Source organism: Desmodus rotundus, chromosome 8, assembly GCF_022682495.2.
Source record: "Desmodus rotundus isolate HL8 chromosome 8, HLdesRot8A.1, whole genome shotgun sequence".
Taxonomy (NCBI): Eukaryota; Metazoa; Chordata; class Mammalia; order Chiroptera; family Phyllostomidae; genus Desmodus; species Desmodus rotundus.
Window position 1 is genome coordinate 51,257,832 of NC_071394.1, and position 18,519 is coordinate 51,276,350.

Sequence of the window (18,519 nt, forward strand, 5' to 3'; positions counted from 1 at the left end):
CGTGCTGAGTGAAATAAGTCAGACAGACAAATACTGTATGATCTCACTTATATGTAGCATCTATAAAACCTGAACTACAGAGAACAGATTGGTGGTTGCCAGCGTCAAGAGAAAGGGGAAGTGGGTGAAATGGGTAAAGGTGGTCAAAAGGTACAAACTTTCAGGTACAAATTTTTGGAATATAATATAGAACTCAGGACTATAGTTAACAATACTGTATTCCTTATGTAAAAGTTGCCAAGGGAGTAATCTTAAAGTTCTCATTGATAGGCAAACTCAAGAGTTTAGGATTTTAGCCTTAATTGATAGGCTTAAGTGATTAATGCATGTGGAAACCTGTTTTTCCAGGAACTGGAATGCAAGGCCACCGGGACTCCAAGAGGTCACAAACAATTCCACCTTCTTGCCCCAGGGGCTATGCAAGCATTGGAGATGGTATCTGAGCTATTGTGTTCCATGGAGGGAACACCCATGATGCAGATAAAGAATTTTGAAGAAGTACTAGGAAAATCCCTGTGGAACTGCAACTCTTATATAATTAACCTTTTCCCCAAACTCCTTACCTACCCTTTCTTCTCCTTATGAAAATGTTAGTTTGAAATTAGTTGTTAAGATGATTTTTGAGGGTATATAACCCTCCCCCATCACCACCTTTTCATATTGCTAGCACCTGAATAAAGCATGCATAAAGAGTCAATCCTTGTCTCTACTTTTTGGTACTGGTAGTGGTAGGCAGCATTGATGCTAACTTTTCAGGTTTCATCATCACAAAGAAAAAGTGGAAAATATTTGGTGATGGACATTGACTAAACTTATCGTGCTAATCATTTTGCATTATATACATATTATATACATATATCCATTTATTATATTGCATACCTAAAAGTAATACAATATTATGTGTCAAGTATGTCTAAACCAAAGGGGCAGGGAGATAAATGAGAAAAAGTATAAAAAAATACATACTAAATTGCTAACAGTGGTTAATGCCAAGGGTAGAACAGGGTATTTGGGGTTAGATAAAGAGCTCTTAGTTTCACTGTTTAATACTGCTCTGTAGTTTAATATATGTGCCTGGCATAGTGCCTCAGCTAGGAATGCAATATGAACAGAGACATCGCTCCTCCTCAGCTTGCAGCCTGCTTGCAGGCTAGGGAAAACAGCTGGTAAATGTAATGCAATGTCATGAGCACCAAGACTATGTGATGTAAGTGCTACATTTTGGATCCAAGACTTAGAAAACTCCTATTACAGTCATTTTTAAACATTGGTTAAAAAAAAAAAAATTGACCACTAAATTGACTACAATGACTCACACAGATTCGGGTCTTAAGAAACTTAAACTCTGTGATAGACACATCAATCCAGATACACAAAAAATATATAAATACTAATCCACAGAATAAAGTCAGTATTTATTATTCAAAATAAACAGGCAAAATGAAGGATGGAGACAACAGAAAGAGTAAGTGCAGGGTTAGTGGGACAAGGTAGATACAGTAAACAGAGTTCCTGTTTACAAACTACAGATCTTAGCATTTTAGTGGGTCATAAGCCCCTTCTACACTTTGTTTAAAGCTATAGATACTTTGACTCGGAAAAATGCACAACATCCAGTGTTTACCATTAGAGAGCCAAGGGGCTCAAGTTGAGAAACTCTACCATCCACAGTTTAGTCTTTGGTTTCTCTTATTTGTAAAGGATAGGTAAGAGTGGGCTGTGTTGTGGTTTTGCTTTTAACCACAGTTAGATCTATACAATACAGAGTGTCTAGCAAGCTCACTTCACAAAGGCCATTGGCTATTCTTGATACAAACTGCAATTCTAGTTATTAGCAAACTAAAAATGAATCAGTTCCTACAAAGAATCAATCCTACTAAGGCTGAAAACTTGCCCTCATCCTTTGGTTTATTAATGAATTGACCCTCCAAGTCTGAGTAAACGGGCAATGGAAGAAAATGTGTGCAACTTCAGTCCCAAATAATTATCACCATGAAGTTCATTTTAAGAGTGCGATTTTAGTTTATTTGACTTGCTCTGTGTTTACTACCATGCAATTTTCTCATTTCTGTAGAATCCAATTTAAAAAGACACTGTAGTTTAGTGTGTATTTTATTATGATGTAGATAAGGTATACACTGATTGCCGCCTTTGCGTGTCCCATTCTTCCTTCAGGTGAAAGCTGATCGGAATATGAAGAGGACTTGTTAGATTTCCATTTCTTTGGGACCACTGGGTGATAAGATGTTTGGTCATCTAACAATTAAAATATAGAGTATTTTAGAGAACAACGATATTAATTAAATGAAGAAAAATTTATTTAAAGAGAAAAGATATTTAAAACATTCCCAACACCACAGGAAATCATTTGTGTGCAAATTTTGTGGGATTTAGGGAATGAATAAACAAGGGTAGAGATAATAAGATACACTATTTAGACTTTATCTTGGATTTATTTAACGCTTTTAAGCACAGGTATGGCAAAATCCGATCTGGCTTTTTGGAAAATTGCTCTGGCACTTGAGGAGTAGATTAATAGAGACAGGAGGTCACAATGGGAGCTACAATGGTGGAACTAGGAATGAAGAGGGGAAATACTTGAGGTCTGACTAACTTGGATGTTGTTTATTTTTCTCACCGCTGTGGTATCCTCAGTGCCTAGCATTAGTTTAGGCATTAATAATAAATTGATAGTTGTAATGTTTAACAAATAATGAGTAGCCTGTACATACTAAGGAAACTTTCAGGTTTCTGGTTTGGCTCTTGAGCCACTTATTTCATTAGGTAAACATCTTTCTAAGCAGCAAAGCAGTGGGAGGTCTTTGAAAGAAAAAGAGATTTGACTATAAAACCTTAAACTGTCTATACATCACAATGGTTGTAAAAAAATTAGAAAACAGAGAATAAAGTAGGAAATATTTGCCCCAAAATTATTGTATACTTATTAGCTAAACAGTTTATACATATGACTAAAAAACTATGAATAACTCAAAAGGAGAAAATGAGTCAAAATGATACCAGCAGGTAACTAAAAAAATACAAATAACTAAGAACTACTATGCTCCACCAATTCCTCTTCTGGGTATATATCTAAAGGAAATAAAAACAGAATCTTTAAGAGACATCTGCACGCCCACGTTCACTATAGCAATATTCACTGTAGCTGACATAGGAAAACAACCCACATATCCATGAACAGACCAATGGATTAAAAGGATGTGGTATGTGTAGACCATAGAATGTCACATAGCCTTAAAAAAGAAAATCCTACTGTGCTCTCACTCTCTAGAGCATGCCCTATTTTCTAACTGTGCTTTGCTTTCTCCTAAGCTTCAAGGGCCCTTCTTTTGCCTCTGTAACTTATTTCCTCAGCCCACGCCCAGCTGGCTTACTTTTCCTACCTCTGTGACTTTCTACCAGGAAAAAAAAATAAAAGAAAGTCCTACCACATGTAAAGTGAATGGAACTTGAGGGCATTACACCAGGTGAAATAAGCCAGACAGAGATAAGACAAATACACTACAAAGTAACACTTATTTGTGGTATCTCAAACAAATAAACAAACAAAAAACACAACACCTCAAACTCTAGAAACAGTAAAAAGGTGGTTGCCAGAGACTGAGGGTGGGGAAATAGGGTGGTTGGTAAAATAGTCCACAGTTTTAATTATAAGATGAGTAGGATCCGGGGATGTCACGTATAACCAGTGACTATATTTGACTACAGCTGATGACGGTATTGTACAGTAGAATTTTGTAAGAGTAGAACTTAAATGTCCTCACCACACATACAAAAAAAGATATTAAATGTGTTAACTAATTAGTTGGCAAGCCCTGGCTGGTGTGGCTCAGTGGTTGAGTGCTGGTCTGTGAATTAAACTAATTAGTTTGCAGAAATCCTTTCACAATTTTTATCAAATCATCCTAACATACACTTCAAATTATCTTGCAGTTTTGCAGTTTTATTTGTCAACTAAGGAAAAAATTACAAAAATTATGATTTCATGCATTTTGTTAAATTGTGACATATTTGTTTTTAAGTTTCTTTGTAATAAAACCTGTTTAAAACCTGACGTATTTATGAAATCTGATGCTTTAAGTTATGATAATGGCATTAAGTGTGCTGCATCCCTTATTCCCTCATTTTCTTTAATCTACCCAACCACTGGAAGCTACTATTATTATCTTTGTTCTACAGATAAAGCAATCAAGGCCTAAGAAGTTTAACCTGCCCAAGTTGCACAGCAGAAGAAATGAGATTAACCCAGGTCTGAATCATTTCAGAAACCCTTAACTACCATTCAGTATTAACTGTTTTAAGCTTGGTTTCATGGCAGAATTGTTACAGAACAGACAGGGGTGGGTTCACAATATACTATTATGGAAAGGATCCCCCTTTCTCTCTCTGGGGGTCCCCCCACCCCTGACACACACACCTACTAGATTCACAATGCCCGCTGCCAGAAGGAAGATGTCTCTCAATGCCAGAGACTGGTGAAAAGGAAAGATTATTTATTTAAAAGTTACACAGACTTAGAGTAATGACTTAATGTCTTCATTAAAATACTAAAGTCCTTTAGAATACCCACAGATGCACACAGTCTTTCCTTCTCCCTCTGCCCAGTCAGGGTACCGTATCTCAGGAAAAGAAATAGAAGTCGGTGATTCAGGCTCCCGGCTCCTGTTGTGTGGCTGCTGCAATCTCCAGTTAATCCAAAGCCATATGGTACCTTCTCACGGCCCACCAGCAAGAGTCCTTTCTCCCCTTTTCTTCCCGGCAAAGTCTCTCCTGCTGCCTAAGCCGCATGGAAAAAAGGAGCACTCCAAAACTGACTGGTCCTCTCTCTTCTCCCCAAAACCACATGGTCCTCTCCAATTTACTCTGCCAAAGCTGCATGATGCTCTCCCTTCTCCCCAAAAACCACATGGTCCTCCCTCAGGTACGGCTGCCGCACCTGGGTTTAAATCCCAGTGCCAGTCTTCCTCTGCAGCCCCATTTCCAACTCCTCCTACAATCAGTTACACCTGCCAGCATTCCTTATTCTTCCAGCTTTACTGGGCTGCCATAGTAAGTCCAGGCAGGCATGGCCCCATGGCATGGAGCCAATCATCTCCAAGCTCTCACGCAGGCCCTGTAACCAGGGGGAGTTGCTTCCCAGTCCCATCTTGGGTGGAAGTCACTCCCATCCCCCTGGCTCAAAGCAGGGCCACAGCTATTTAACATATCTATGAAACCAGTTAAAGGTTATAGATATGTTAAATGACCATGCCAGGGGTTAGCTGCAAAGCTGTTGCTACCCAAAACAGCTCTGAATGGCCCTGCTCCATGTGTCCCTTCCCCCAGTTTAGGCTTGTGGGGGTGAGGGCATCCTATATATATTTTTCTAATATTTCCTGGACACCTTGAGTTCTGGACACCATTACAAATTCCTATTTGGGGCCCTTCTCTTGGCTGCACCCTGTTTCAAAATGATCTGGCTTTTTAAGAAATGATGTGGTAAGTTGTAATGTTTTCCACCAGAGAAGGCCTGAGAGAACTGCTATCTAAAAGGATTCTGGACGGATTTCCACTTCTGGCCATAATGTAATAAGATAAATTGAATTGTTCTCAGGTCAGGTCTGCCCTAACAAAGCTTAAAAGTAAACCTTAAAAGTATCAAGTGGATTTCACGTAATTTACTTGCATTTTAGAACTAAGATCTAAACATATTGAAAGGAATACAAAAAAATTCATTCAAATAACATAAATTGACACTGGCACTTAATCGTAAATTACCAGGCATATGAATAACAGCAAAACATGTTTTAACACCAAGAGGAAAAAAAAAAACAAAATGACACAGATCTAGAAATAAAAGTCAGTACAATCAGCAAGATATTAAAATAGCTATTCAGTATATACTTCAGTCCTGGCTGTTGTGCACTGGCCTGCAAACTGAAGGGTCACAGGTTCAATTCACAGGGTACATGCCTGGGTTGCTGAGTACGTCGCTGGTTGCAAGCATATAAGAAACCGTTCTGGGTGGCGTGGGCCCAGCTCCCACTCAGAAAGGCCAGTGGAAAGTGAGATCTGTCACACAGGACCCACGCCCACGGATAGGTTCTCCCATGGGGAATCAGGCCTGCATTGCACCTAGACCGCTTTGAGACTTGCTTTTTGCTAAAACTCCCTCACCCTCAATTGAGGCAGCAAACGTTTACTGCATATCTTTAAAGTAACTTCCTAAAATCTATGGTAAAGCTTCCAAGGACTAGTGTAACCAGTCCAACCACTTTTCCCTTTATATTTGTAAATATCCTTCCTTTTTGATGTAATTAGCAACATCCTCTCCTTTGTTTTCTGTAAAAAGTAACCATCTAAAGTGAACCTGTGCATAGTAAGTGAGGACCATCCTCAATGTAATGTGCCCAGAAAGCAATAAAAGCCTGTCAGGGCAAGGGTCAAGGCGAGAGAGTGGCTAAGGTGCTCCTAGGTGCTCTCCTCTTGAGAGAGTGGCTGTGCTATATCTTTTCCTCCACAGGACTCGGTAGTCCATGTGAATTTGTCTAGTCTCAGCCACAACGCTGTGGACACTATGGGCCGGTGACTGCATCAGGGGCATGCAAGAGGCAACCAATCAATGTTTCTCTCCCTCTCTTTCTTCCTCTCTTCTCTCTCTAAAAAGGAAATATATAAAATCTTTAAAAAAGTACACTTCACATCAACATAAGGAAAAAAAAATGAAAATCATAAAAAAGTCCAAATTAACCTTACAGATGTGAAAGATATAACCTGAAGATTAAAAAATAAAACACATTGTGATTAACAGTAGTTAAGACAGTATAAGACACTGAAGAAAAAAATACTTTTGAAATTGAAGATAAAGCAATTGAAAATATCAAAAAATGAAACTCAGAGGAAAAGATTTTTTAAAAATGAATGCAACAGTATACTTACCTGGCAGGGGAGATACCATGATCAGGTAGGTGGTTTTCCCAGGGCAAGGCTCACCCCTTGCTCTCCGGGTGTGCTGACCTCTGTGATTTCCCCAAATGTGGGAAACTCAACTGCATAATTTGTGGTGGTAGGGGACTGCGTTTGCACTTTCCCTTGGTAAAAAACAATAAAAAATAAAAATGAATACAGCAACATAAAATGGCCTCAAATGCATCACACATATAATTAGAATCTCAGAATGGAAGGGTTGGAGGTTCAAGCAAAAATGTTTTATGGAAACAATGGCTGAACTTTTATCATGTGTGAAAACTACCCACCAACAGATCAAAGCTCAATGAACCCCAGGTAAAAGAAACAGGAAGATACAAACAACCAAGCACATCTCACTAAGATGTAAATGGCAAATTAGCACGTGAAAAGATGCTCTGCTAGTGATTTAGTGATTATTGGGGAAATAAAAATTAAAATCACTGAAAAACCATTTTATACCCACTAAATGATAAAATTAAAGACTTCCAATACAAAATGTTGACAAAGATATAACACAACTCTCACACACTTCTGGTAGGCATTGTAAAATAGTACAGCCAATTTAGAAAATGTGTAAAGTCATATAAAATTAAATGCTTATCATACCTCTCGGTAGTCCCACTCTTGTATTTAGTTATGAGAAATAAATTCCTGTGTCCACACAAAGACTAATAGGGCAGATCTTTAAAGCAGTATTTCTTACAACAAACAAAAACTAGAAACAATATCCATCAATAGGGGTGTGCATAAATAAATTATGGTATAGCCATTCATTGGATTTGGTAATATCAAGGACCAAACTACAGATTCAGGGAACAGGGCCAAAGAATGTCAAAAACATTATGCTAACTGAAAGAAGTCAGACACAAGAGCACTTGCTTCACACTTACTCCTGGCCCTGCACAAAAGATTACATACTGTAAGTTTCCACTTATATAAAATTGTAGAAATGGATAAACCATAGTGACAGAAAGCAGATCAGTGGGGTCCAGGGTTGGGGGATGAAACTAATTTTAAAGGGACATAAAGAAGCTTTCTGGAATGATAGAAGTATCTTATGTCATAAGTTGAGTGGTAATTACATTGCTAGGGGACTCAAATGTCAGAAAAATTTAGTTTCAGGTAATAGCTGATAAGCTTAGTGAGCAATGTATGTAAAAAGCTCTTGTTTCAGGATCTGAAGGTATGACCCACCTTGACTCCAGGAGACCCTAAGCAGTTCCACCTTTGTGCCTCAGGAGGACTGTAAGCAGTCAAGACAGTATCTGAGCCACGGTTCTCCAGGGTGAGACACCCACTGCCCGGGGCACAGATGAAAGAATGCTGCAGCTTTTTATCTGATTAACTTTTTCCCTGAATTCCAATACCCTTACCTACACTTTTCTTTTCATAAAAAGGGTTGGTTTAAAATGGAATTTAAGGTGGTCTGTTAGGGTACAGACCCACCATCTTCTCAGATTACGGAGCATTTGAATTCAGTGCTCATAAAGATTCAATCCCTGTCTCTGCTTATTGGGTCTGGTAGATGACAGGCAGTCCAAACTCTGGCCTTTCCAGTTTCAACATGACTATTTACATTTGTCAACATCAAACGATTCATTTAAAATGGTGTATTTTATTTCTTGTAAATCATAGCTGTTCAAAGTGAAAGTGAAAGAGGATATTCCAGAAACTGTTATAAAAAATAGAATGGGGAAAACCCAAGTGGGATCCTGCAGTCTTTGAGGGCTGCTTGCTCTGAAGCACTAGTGAGATATTGAGGCTGAGACTGAAAACAAGTGGTGGAGCTAAATTTGTTAACTGCTATCTAAGGACAGAGGGCAGAAGGCGGGGGGTGGGGACGAGGCGTGTGGAGTGGTAAATTTGCTCTGTACTGCAGGGAGCTGGGTGGGGGACACAGAGAGAGGAAGGGGAGAGAGATACCATGAGTTCTGACAACTGCCAAGTAGATCATGACAATTTAGCAAATTGTGAGAAAGAAGTAAATGCAAATACAAAAAGTTGAAATACTACAGCAGAAAGTGTGAATACTTGAACTGCTAGCTCATGGCACATTGACTTCAAATGCACTTTTCTAAGCAGTTTTGAAGTAAAACATTTGTATTAAACTTTAAAAATAATAATGTTCAAGGTAAACATGCTGCCTTTCTTAAGACACTCTACTAAATCAGTGATTTAAGGATTAATTTACCATTGTATTTCTTGGGGAAAACCAGGTAGCATTCCTTTTGGGAACAGTTAATAAGCTAAGATCATGTCTAAGAGTGGCTGTTTTTGACAATTAGAAATCTAACTCACAACAGCTTACTCTTCTGGAATAACTCCCTTCCAAAGAATTTTTTATGTGTTGATTGAAAGGGGTTTTCAAATCAGACTTGCTTGTTTATGGTTGCCTACCCATGCACACATGTTGAGACTAAGCATGGGATAACCGAAGCAACTTAAATTTCAAATATTGTTAAAAATATGTATTGCAATCACAGAAAAGTTATTTCACTAGTCAAAATTCTTACAATTTCTCAAGTACAAAAATACTTAAACACATTCCCACTGAAAGCTGTTCCTCTCTAAGAAGGAAAACTTCATTTTACTTCCAGGTTTGTACAAAGACTGAAACCAGAACAGACAAGGGAGTTCCGGCTGCCTGTAACTACCCAACTCAATAAGCAATGACAGTGGTTGAGTCTTTATGGGCACTTTATTCAGATGGCCAGAGATCTGAGAAGATGGTGGGTTCATACCCTGAGGGACCATCTTAAATTCCATTTTAAAATGGCCCTTTTTATAAGGAGAACAAAGTGTAGGTAAGGGGTTTGGAATTCAGGGAAAAGTTAATTGGATTAAGAAACAACGACTTCAGCATTCTCGCCCTGGGCAGTGGTCTTTAGCTGTGCCCCAGGCAGTGGTCCTCTCACCCAGAAGTACAGTGGCTCAGATATCATCTTGAATTGCTTGCAGTCCTCCTGAAGAACAAAGGTGGAACTGCCTAGAGTCTTCTGGAGTCAGACTGGGCCACACCTTCAGTTTCTGGAACAAAGCTTTCACATGCATTGATTACTAAGCTTGAGCTATTACTTAAAATTTTCCAACTCTTAAGTCCCCTATCAAGACCATACAGATGCTAATTTTATTTTGAAAACGTTTTTGGCTTGAGTATGTTGAGAGTAGCAAGTAAGGGAAAAGTAAATTGAGTCAAGATTGTGAAATTATTTTATAACAAGATAGAGGCACTGACTTGTTAGGGTGAGCCATTGAACGTTTTTTAACTGGTTGAGGACTCAGTCAGATTAGTATTTGAGGAAGATCAGGCCCTACACCTCATTCCCAGAGGAGCTTGGATTAGAGGGGAGACTAGAACAATGAGTGTTTCCAATATGGAAGAATTTCAAGTTGAGGCCATGTGAGTGTGTGGCTAATACAGAAAAGAGATAAAGGCCATTGAATGGTTCAACCCCAGGGTCTCAAAGTCTATCCTATTGATAGGGTACATTTATAAAACAGTATACTACACCGCAGAAAAAAAGAATTCCTACCTTTTGCAATGGCATGGATGGAACTGGAGACTATTATGCAAAGTGAAATAAGCCAGTTGGTGAAAGACAGTACCATATGACAGGGGTGTCAAACTCATTTTCACCAGGGGACGCATCAGCCTCATGGTTGCCTTCAAAGGGCTGAATGTAATTTTAGGACTGTATAAATGTAACTACTCCTTAACAGATAACCTGGTAGAAACAAGGTGCTGGGACAGATAAAACAAGGTGGAATGCCAGATTTGATGACCCTTGGGCCTTGTGTTTGCCACCTGTGCCATATGATCTCACTTATAAGAGGAATCTAATAAACAAACTAATAAGCAAAGTAGAACAAGAGGAATAGAATCATGGAATAGGCTGACAGCTGTAAGAAGGGAAGGGAGAGTTTGCAGCTGATTGAAAGAAGGAGAAGGGATTAGTCAAAGAAGGACTCGGTCATAAACAAAGGGGTGGAAATTGACTATGGAAGTGGGGTTGACCTGGGGGAGGGAGCAAAGGGGGAAAATGTGGGACAACTGTAATAGCAGAAATAATAAAACATATATTTTTAAATCCCAATGGCATTTTTAAGAATGAAATAGAACGGTGCTCACCTCGGCAGCACATATACTAAAATTGGAAAGATACAGAGATTAGCATGGCCCCTGCGCAAGGATGACACGCAAATTTGTGAAGTGTTCCATATTTTTGAGAGGGGTTTTCTGTTCATTTGGGTTTTTCGTTTCTTGCTGTGACTGAAACAAAAAAATGAAATAGAACAAAAATGATCAGATTTGTATGGAACCACAAAAGAGCCCAAATAGTCAAAGCAATCCTGAGAAGAACAAAGTTGGAGATATCACACTTCCTGACTTCAAATTATACTACAAAGCAACAATTATCAAAACAGCATGGAATTGGCAGAAAATTGGACACAGAGATCAGTGGAACAGGACTGAGAGCACAGAAATAAACCCACATATATTCGAGCAAATAATTTTTGACAAAAGAGTCAAAAATTTACAATGGAGTAAAGAAAGTCTCTTCAATAAATGGTGCTGGAAAAGTTGGAAAGCCACGTGCAAAAGAATGAAACCAAAATACTATTTGTCACCATACATGAAAGTGAACTCAAAATGGATCAGATACCTAAATATGAGACCTGAAGCAATAAAATACATAGAAGAAAACATAGGTACCAAATTTATGGACCTTGGTCTTAGAATTTAATAAATTTTACCTTAAAGGCAAGGGAAGTAAAATCAAAAAGAAACAAATCGGTATATAGTAAACTAAAAAACTTCTGTACGGTGAAAGAAACCATCAACAAAACAAAAAGACAACCAACTGAATGGGAAAAGATATTTGAAAACTACACCTCCACTAAGGGATTAGTATCCAAAATATATTAAAAATTCATATAACTCAACAACAATAAAACCCCAAACAATCTAATTAATAAATGGACAGAGGACCTGAACAGATACATCTCCCAAGAAGACATACAAATGGTCAACATATATGAAAAGTGGTAGTTTTTTGAGGGTTGGTTGCAATGTAAAATCTCAATCTGTATCAATAGTCTATTCTTTGTTAAAATAAAATCCAATTGTCTAGCATTTTGAATGAGTCTTCTACCTGTACAAAATTTAGTTGCATCATACATTAATCATTTGGAAAACATTACTTTACCAAATTATGTAGAACTTCCAAATGTGGAATTTTAATTATATAATATTTTTTAAAAAGAAATAACATTTTAAAAATGTGGTCACTGTGCTATGAGGTTAACTTCAGTAGGCTTAAATTTGGCCTGAGATGTTTTACTGTATGGTCCTAACCTCTGGTCAAGGCATGAAATTGAGTGATTAATAATGTTTTTGTAGTGATGGGTCTGAAGTGAATTTCAAGGCGGTTCATACCAGCTTGTGAGCACTGTATATTGATAATTTTGAGATTGATGTTTTGTATTTAACCTTGGTGAGGTCTCCAGGAGCTGGAAGAGCTCTGACATTGGGGCTGAACATGGAGCAACATTGTGCCTTCATGACCAGCAAGGTGTAAGAAGTCCTGGCTCCAGGTTAGGCTCCCTGATTTGGAGATGTTCTGTGCACACATCCGTGGTTCCTGATCCGAAAAAAAAAGTTCTGTTAATATTTGCAGATTACTATGGGACAAATCTACTTTGGGCAATCTAAGAGAATTAACTGAAAACAATGTGAATTACAAAATTAAAAGAGATTTCAAAAAGGCAGTAAAGTAATTAGTTATTTTAATAAAAACTGATAATTTTCTTATGCATTGGCAGTATTGGTTAGAAATATAGTAAGAAATGAATACTGCCCCTAATGTATTTTTAAAATTTTTTATTGTTATTCAATTACAATTGTCTGCATTTTCTCCCCATCCCTCCGCCCCACCCCAGCCAAACCCACCTCCCTCCCCCACCTGCACCCTCCCCCGTGATTTTGTCCATGTGTCCTTTATAGTAGCTCCTGTAGACCCCTCTCTCCACTATCCCCTCCCCACTCCCCTCTGGCTATTGTTAGATTGTTCTTAACTTCAATGTCTCTGGTTATATTTTGTTTGCTTTTTTTCTTCTGTTGATTATTTTCCAGTTAAAGGTGAGATTATATGGTTTTTGTCCCTCACCACCTGTCTTATTTCACTTAGCATAATGCTCTCTAGTTCCATCCATGCTGTCACAAAAGGTAGGAGCTCCTTCTTTCTCTCTGCTGCGTGGAATTCCATTGTGTAAATGTACCATAGTTTTTTGATACACTCATTTGCTGATGGGCACTTAGGTTGATTCTAGTACTTGGCTATTGTAAATTGTGCTGCTATGAATATTGGGGTGCATAGGTTCTTTTGGATTGGTGTTTCAGGGTTCTTAGAGTATAATCCCAGCAGTGGAATTAAACACCCAAGATAAATCTTACAAGGGTGGTAAAATTTTATATACAGGAAACTATAAAATTTTACTGGTGACTAAAATATAGTTGTAAAAGTAGTAAGATATGCTACAGCCTTAAATGTAAAGGTTTGACATGATTTAGATATAAATTTTACCTTATTTAACCCACACATTTGATTAATGAAATCCATCAAAAACACTCTAAAACATATTTTATGGAGGTGACAAGATGGAAAAGATGTCACAAGCAGAGAAAACAACTAATGCAAAGCCCTTAAAGTGGGAGTCTGTTTAGTGTGTTTGCAAAATAGAAATAAGGCCAGAAATGTTGGAAGTGGTGAGAGATGAGGAAAGATCGAATAGACAGACAAGGGCCAAATAATGTAGAGCTTTGTGGGCTGTCTAAATAAATTTGGATTTTATCCTAAGTGTAACAGGAAGCCCCAGAAGAATAGCATGATTATTAATTATATTTTAAAAATTTACCCTGGCCATTGGTTGAAGAATGAGTAGCTGATAAACAAGAATAGGTACAGGTAGACCAGTTATTAAACCATTATATAGTCAAAACAAGATATGATGGTCACTTGGATTAGAGTGGAGATGTAGAAAGTGGATGGATTTGGGATATGTTTTAGTAGAAAAATCAATAGTACTTGCAAGAGTAGGATTATGTGGGAAAAGGAAGTGGGGGGAAAAGAATCAAAGATGACTCTTAAGTTTTTGGTCTTAGTATTTGAATAAAAGGTGGTGCTGTTTATGGAGTTTGGGAAGATTGTGAAAACAGTATGTTTTGGTGGGGAAGTGATTAGTGTCTTGGACATGTTAAGTTTGACATAGTGTAACAGTGAAAAAATTGTAACAGTGGGGAATTGTAATCCATCCCAACATTCTTTTGACATTGTTCCTGTAAATGCTGATTCTGAATCGTATGTAGCTTATAGATAAACAACATATTTATATAAGAATCCTAGGAACTAACGTCAAAAAATACAGACTTTGATCTTCGGGCATCCCAGGTTTGGGAGATTTGCTGACCTTGTGTTGAACCAGGATGACATGAAGCCATAATGTTACAGAACAGACCCGGGGAGGGGAATGATATTATACTATTACCTAATGGACCCACCTTTGTGTTCCAGGGGTCTCCCACCCCATACTAGGTTCGCCTTGCCCGCCACCAGGGAAAGACATCTCTCAATACCAGAGATTGGTGAAAATGAAAGGGATTATTTATTTAAAGAGTTATACAAACTTAAGAGTAATAACTTAATGTCTTCAATGAGATCCCAAAGTCCTTTAAAATACCCACTAAGGCACAGTCCTTCCTTCCCCCTCTGCCCAGTCCTGGGTACCGTATCTCAGAAAAAGAAATAGAAGTCCGTGGTTCTTCTCTGCCCAAGCCACATGGTCCCCAAAAGATGCCACATCTTGGTGCGCCTGGGCTTAAATCCCAGAGCCAATCTTTCTCTGACGCACCATTTCCGACTCCTCTTACAATTGCCCACAGCTGCCAGCATTCCCGTATTTTTCCAGCTTTACTGAGCTGCCATAGTAAGTCCAGGCAGGCGTGGCCCTGTGGTGTGGAGCCAATCATCTCCAACCTCTCACGCAAGCTCTGTAACCAGGAGGAGTTGCCTCCCAGTTACATCATGGGTTGAAGTCACTCCCATCCCCCTGGGTCAAAGCATGGCCACAGCTATTTAACATATCTATGAAACCAGTTAAAGGTTATAGATATGTTAAACAACTGTTCTAGAGGTTATCTGCAAAACTGTTGCTATTCAAAACAACTCTGAATGGCCATGCTTCATGCATCCCATCCTCCAGCTCAGACTTGTGGGGGTAAGGACATCATATATATATATATATATATTTTTTCCCCCCCTACTATTTCCTGGACATGGAGTTCTGGACCCCATTACAAATCCCTATTTGCCTCTCCCCCCTTGGCTACACCCTGTTACAATAATAACTAAACCAGAATGATGCAAACAGGACATCACTTGCCTCATCAGAATGGACTGTGCTCATCTGCATGTAGAAAACCTCAACCCCCTCCTTTGATCTCTTTGTTCTCTTCCCCTCTCCCTCCTTATAAAAACTGCTTCTTCCACTGAGATGTGGAAATGGGCTTTGAGACATGAGTCCCTCCTCATCTTCCATATGGCCAGCATCTGAATAAACCACTTTTCTTTATATCAGCACCTGCCTCTAGAATATTGGCTTTCCAAGTAGCAGGCAGCCGGCCCTGTGTTTGGTTATAATACCAGTTAGTAAGCCCAGTGAAGATGTCAAGTTGTTGATCGATCATGTTGGTCTGAAATTCAGGGAAGAATCAGATGCCAGAGATACAAATGTGGAAGTTATCAGGATATTTACAATAATCATAACCATAAGACTGGATGAGAAAAACTAAGAGAAATTGTAGTTGAGGAAGAGAAGGGGAACAAGGGCAGAGCCACAGATCTCAGAGACTTAACACAACAGAAACTTATTTCTCACCGATGCTGCACATCTAGTGCTCATTTGGGGAGGCACCAGGCTCTGTGCTCTGTAGTTAGTTGGGGATCTAAGCTGGCTAACCAGCCCATCTGCAATCTCTCCTGTTATCATATCAGAGAAAAAGAAAGAGATACACATTATTTTTGCTTTTAACTCATTGGCCAGAACAAATCACCTGAAGGAGCCAGGAAGTATGAACTTCCCATATTTATAGAGTGTGTAGTGCTGGGAATATTTGGCAAATGTGTTTGACTGCCACAAAAGTTTCCGTTTCTAATGCCCATTTATTGTTTCTTTTCTCTCTATTAAACACTGAGGCAACGCCATTTGCTTTGAGTAAGAGGGAATGATTTGAGGACAAGGATTTGGGTAAGATATTGTTTTACTGAGTGTTAAAGTGAATATTACTAAGAAAAAATAATCATCGAGTGCCCATTTAGTCAGGAATGTAATGTGGGATGGGGCAGAGGAGGGAGGTTCCTTTAGGTCTTCTTGGGGGAGATGAGAATTAACTAACCATTCCAAATTATGAGGAAAATCCTTTCAGGCAGAGGGAACAGCAACTATAAGGCTGTAAGGTGGGAAAGGGCTTGCTTACTGTGTCAAGAGTTTACTGAAGGAGACACTGGTAAGAGAAGAGCTCAGGGAGGGAGGCAGCCTATGAACCCACAAGCCTCTGTGGACTTGGAAGGAGTTTGGATTGTATTCTAAGAGAAATAGAAATCTGTTAGAGAGATTTAAACCAGAGGAGTGACAGTATCTGATTTTTACTTTTGAAAGATCACTCTATCAGTGATGTGGAGAAGGGGCATGAGTGGAAGAGGTAGCTCAGTCTACAGCCATCTAGAGAAGAGATGTAGAGAGCAATAGGTAGACCCAGGGTACTTTCTGGAGGTGGGATAGGCATAACTTTCTGATGGGTTTTATGTGGAGTGGTGACGCCTAAAGTTACCCAGCCTAAAAGGTAGTCTCAGGGTTTGAACTTGGGCTTACAGTAAGGATTAACAACATGAATTTTTACCTAGATAGCCTGGATTTGTTGCCCTGTCTCTGGAAAATGAATAGAATGTACTTCATGAGGTTGGAGGGAGAAATATATTAGTTGGTATATGACATTTCAAAGTAAACTGACACATTTAGAATTAATATAATTGGTGATTAGTTGAAGGATAACTAAGGCTTCTCATTAGAGGAAAGATACTGTACTCAAATAGCTTTTGAGAAAGCGGATATCCACACGTGGCGGATACTCTCACATCAGGTCACCCACGTAGCTCATTAACTTATAATGGTTCCATCAGTAAAGCCAGAAAAATCTAATTTTGGTGGCAACTCTAAGGGAAAATATTGATCTTAGATTGATGCTTTTCGTAGAGTTTCAAAAACAACAATACAAAATAAATGTCTTATGTTAAAGTTGGAAGAAAGAATATATTAAATATATTTTCTTTTCATATTTCTGGAACTAAATTCTAAGCTCTAGACGATTCAAACCAATCTGAAAAATCCACTGTGTGTCCAAAGTGACTGAATGTTGAGTGACAGTTTAAGAGCCCAGAAGTCATGTTCATGTTTGGCACAAACCTCAAAGGGGAAATTAGCTCGTTTTGTAGCTTAATCCTATAAGTCTTTGACTGTTTCCAAGCTATGCATAATATTTGGATTACAAGTGTTGAATTTAGATAGCCATTCACCTTTTATGTCTACATCTTGTCAAGCACCCAGATGTCCTTAAGAAAACAGATGTCTAAGGGAATTCTGTTTTTATCTGTGTATTTGGTATCATGTAATTTCTTTTTTAAAAAAAGATTTTATTTATTTACTGATTTTTAGAGAGAGAGGTGTGAGAGAAACATTGATTGGTTGTCCCTCACACCCCCCCAGCCAGGGACCTGGCAACCTAGGCATGTGCCCTGGTGGGGAATCAAACCGGCAACCTTTTGGTTTGTAGGATGGCACCCAACCCACTGGACTGAGCTTCACCAGTCAGGGCTAGCATCATGTAGTTCCAACCTGGCTGTCTCCCAGAAGACATGCTTCCTTTCAGAATTTTATACTCCACGTTTTAGTTACCTTATAATAGCAGTTAATAAGACATGTCAGTCACGCTGGGGTTAATTGAGGACTCCTGAAGTTCACATTGATTCCAAAGTAATAAAAGATTTCCAGACATCTCAAAAAGCCAGCTTCTACATGACACCACACCCACTCATGAATCATGTCTCATGCAGAGGTTTTTGGCAAAATGTCAAATCACTCAGGTGACTCAGCCCCCCTGCAGCCTATATATTTGGCACCCTGCAACTTCTGGCTTTTACCAAAACTAAAATCCCCTTTGTTTTTTTTTTTTTTTTTACCTTATGAAACATTTTATTAGAGAACAGGTTCTCAGCAAACTGCCTGAGTCAGGTCAGGTCAGAACACTTTGGGGTGGCACCTGGAATGGCCTTTCATGTAGGGGTGGAGAGATACAAAAACCTGTTTTAGGCTTTTTCATTAGACAGACTTACTGCCTTAATGTGACCTGTAATTGAATAACAATAAAAATTTTAAAAAAATAAAAAAATTTTGTTTTTTAAAGTTAAAAAGTAAAGAACATCCATAACTAATGTTTCCCTT

At 38.7% G+C, this 18,519-nt stretch overlaps 2 non-coding genes across 2 annotated transcripts; both read left to right on the forward strand.

Moving 5' to 3' along the window:
- The first annotated feature begins 6,928 nt into the window (after nt 1–6,928).
- Nucleotides 6,929–7,092, forward strand: LOC112320874 (U1 spliceosomal RNA). The gene has a single exon (XR_002976451.2). It is a non-coding gene; the product is annotated as a U1 spliceosomal RNA (small nuclear RNA).
- Nucleotides 7,093–11,087: 3,995 nt separating this feature from the next.
- Nucleotides 11,088–11,191, forward strand: LOC112320892 (U6 spliceosomal RNA). Its single transcript, XR_002976462.2, has one exon. It is a non-coding gene; the product is annotated as a U6 spliceosomal RNA (small nuclear RNA).
- The last annotated feature ends 7,328 nt before the right edge of the window (nt 11,192–18,519 follow it).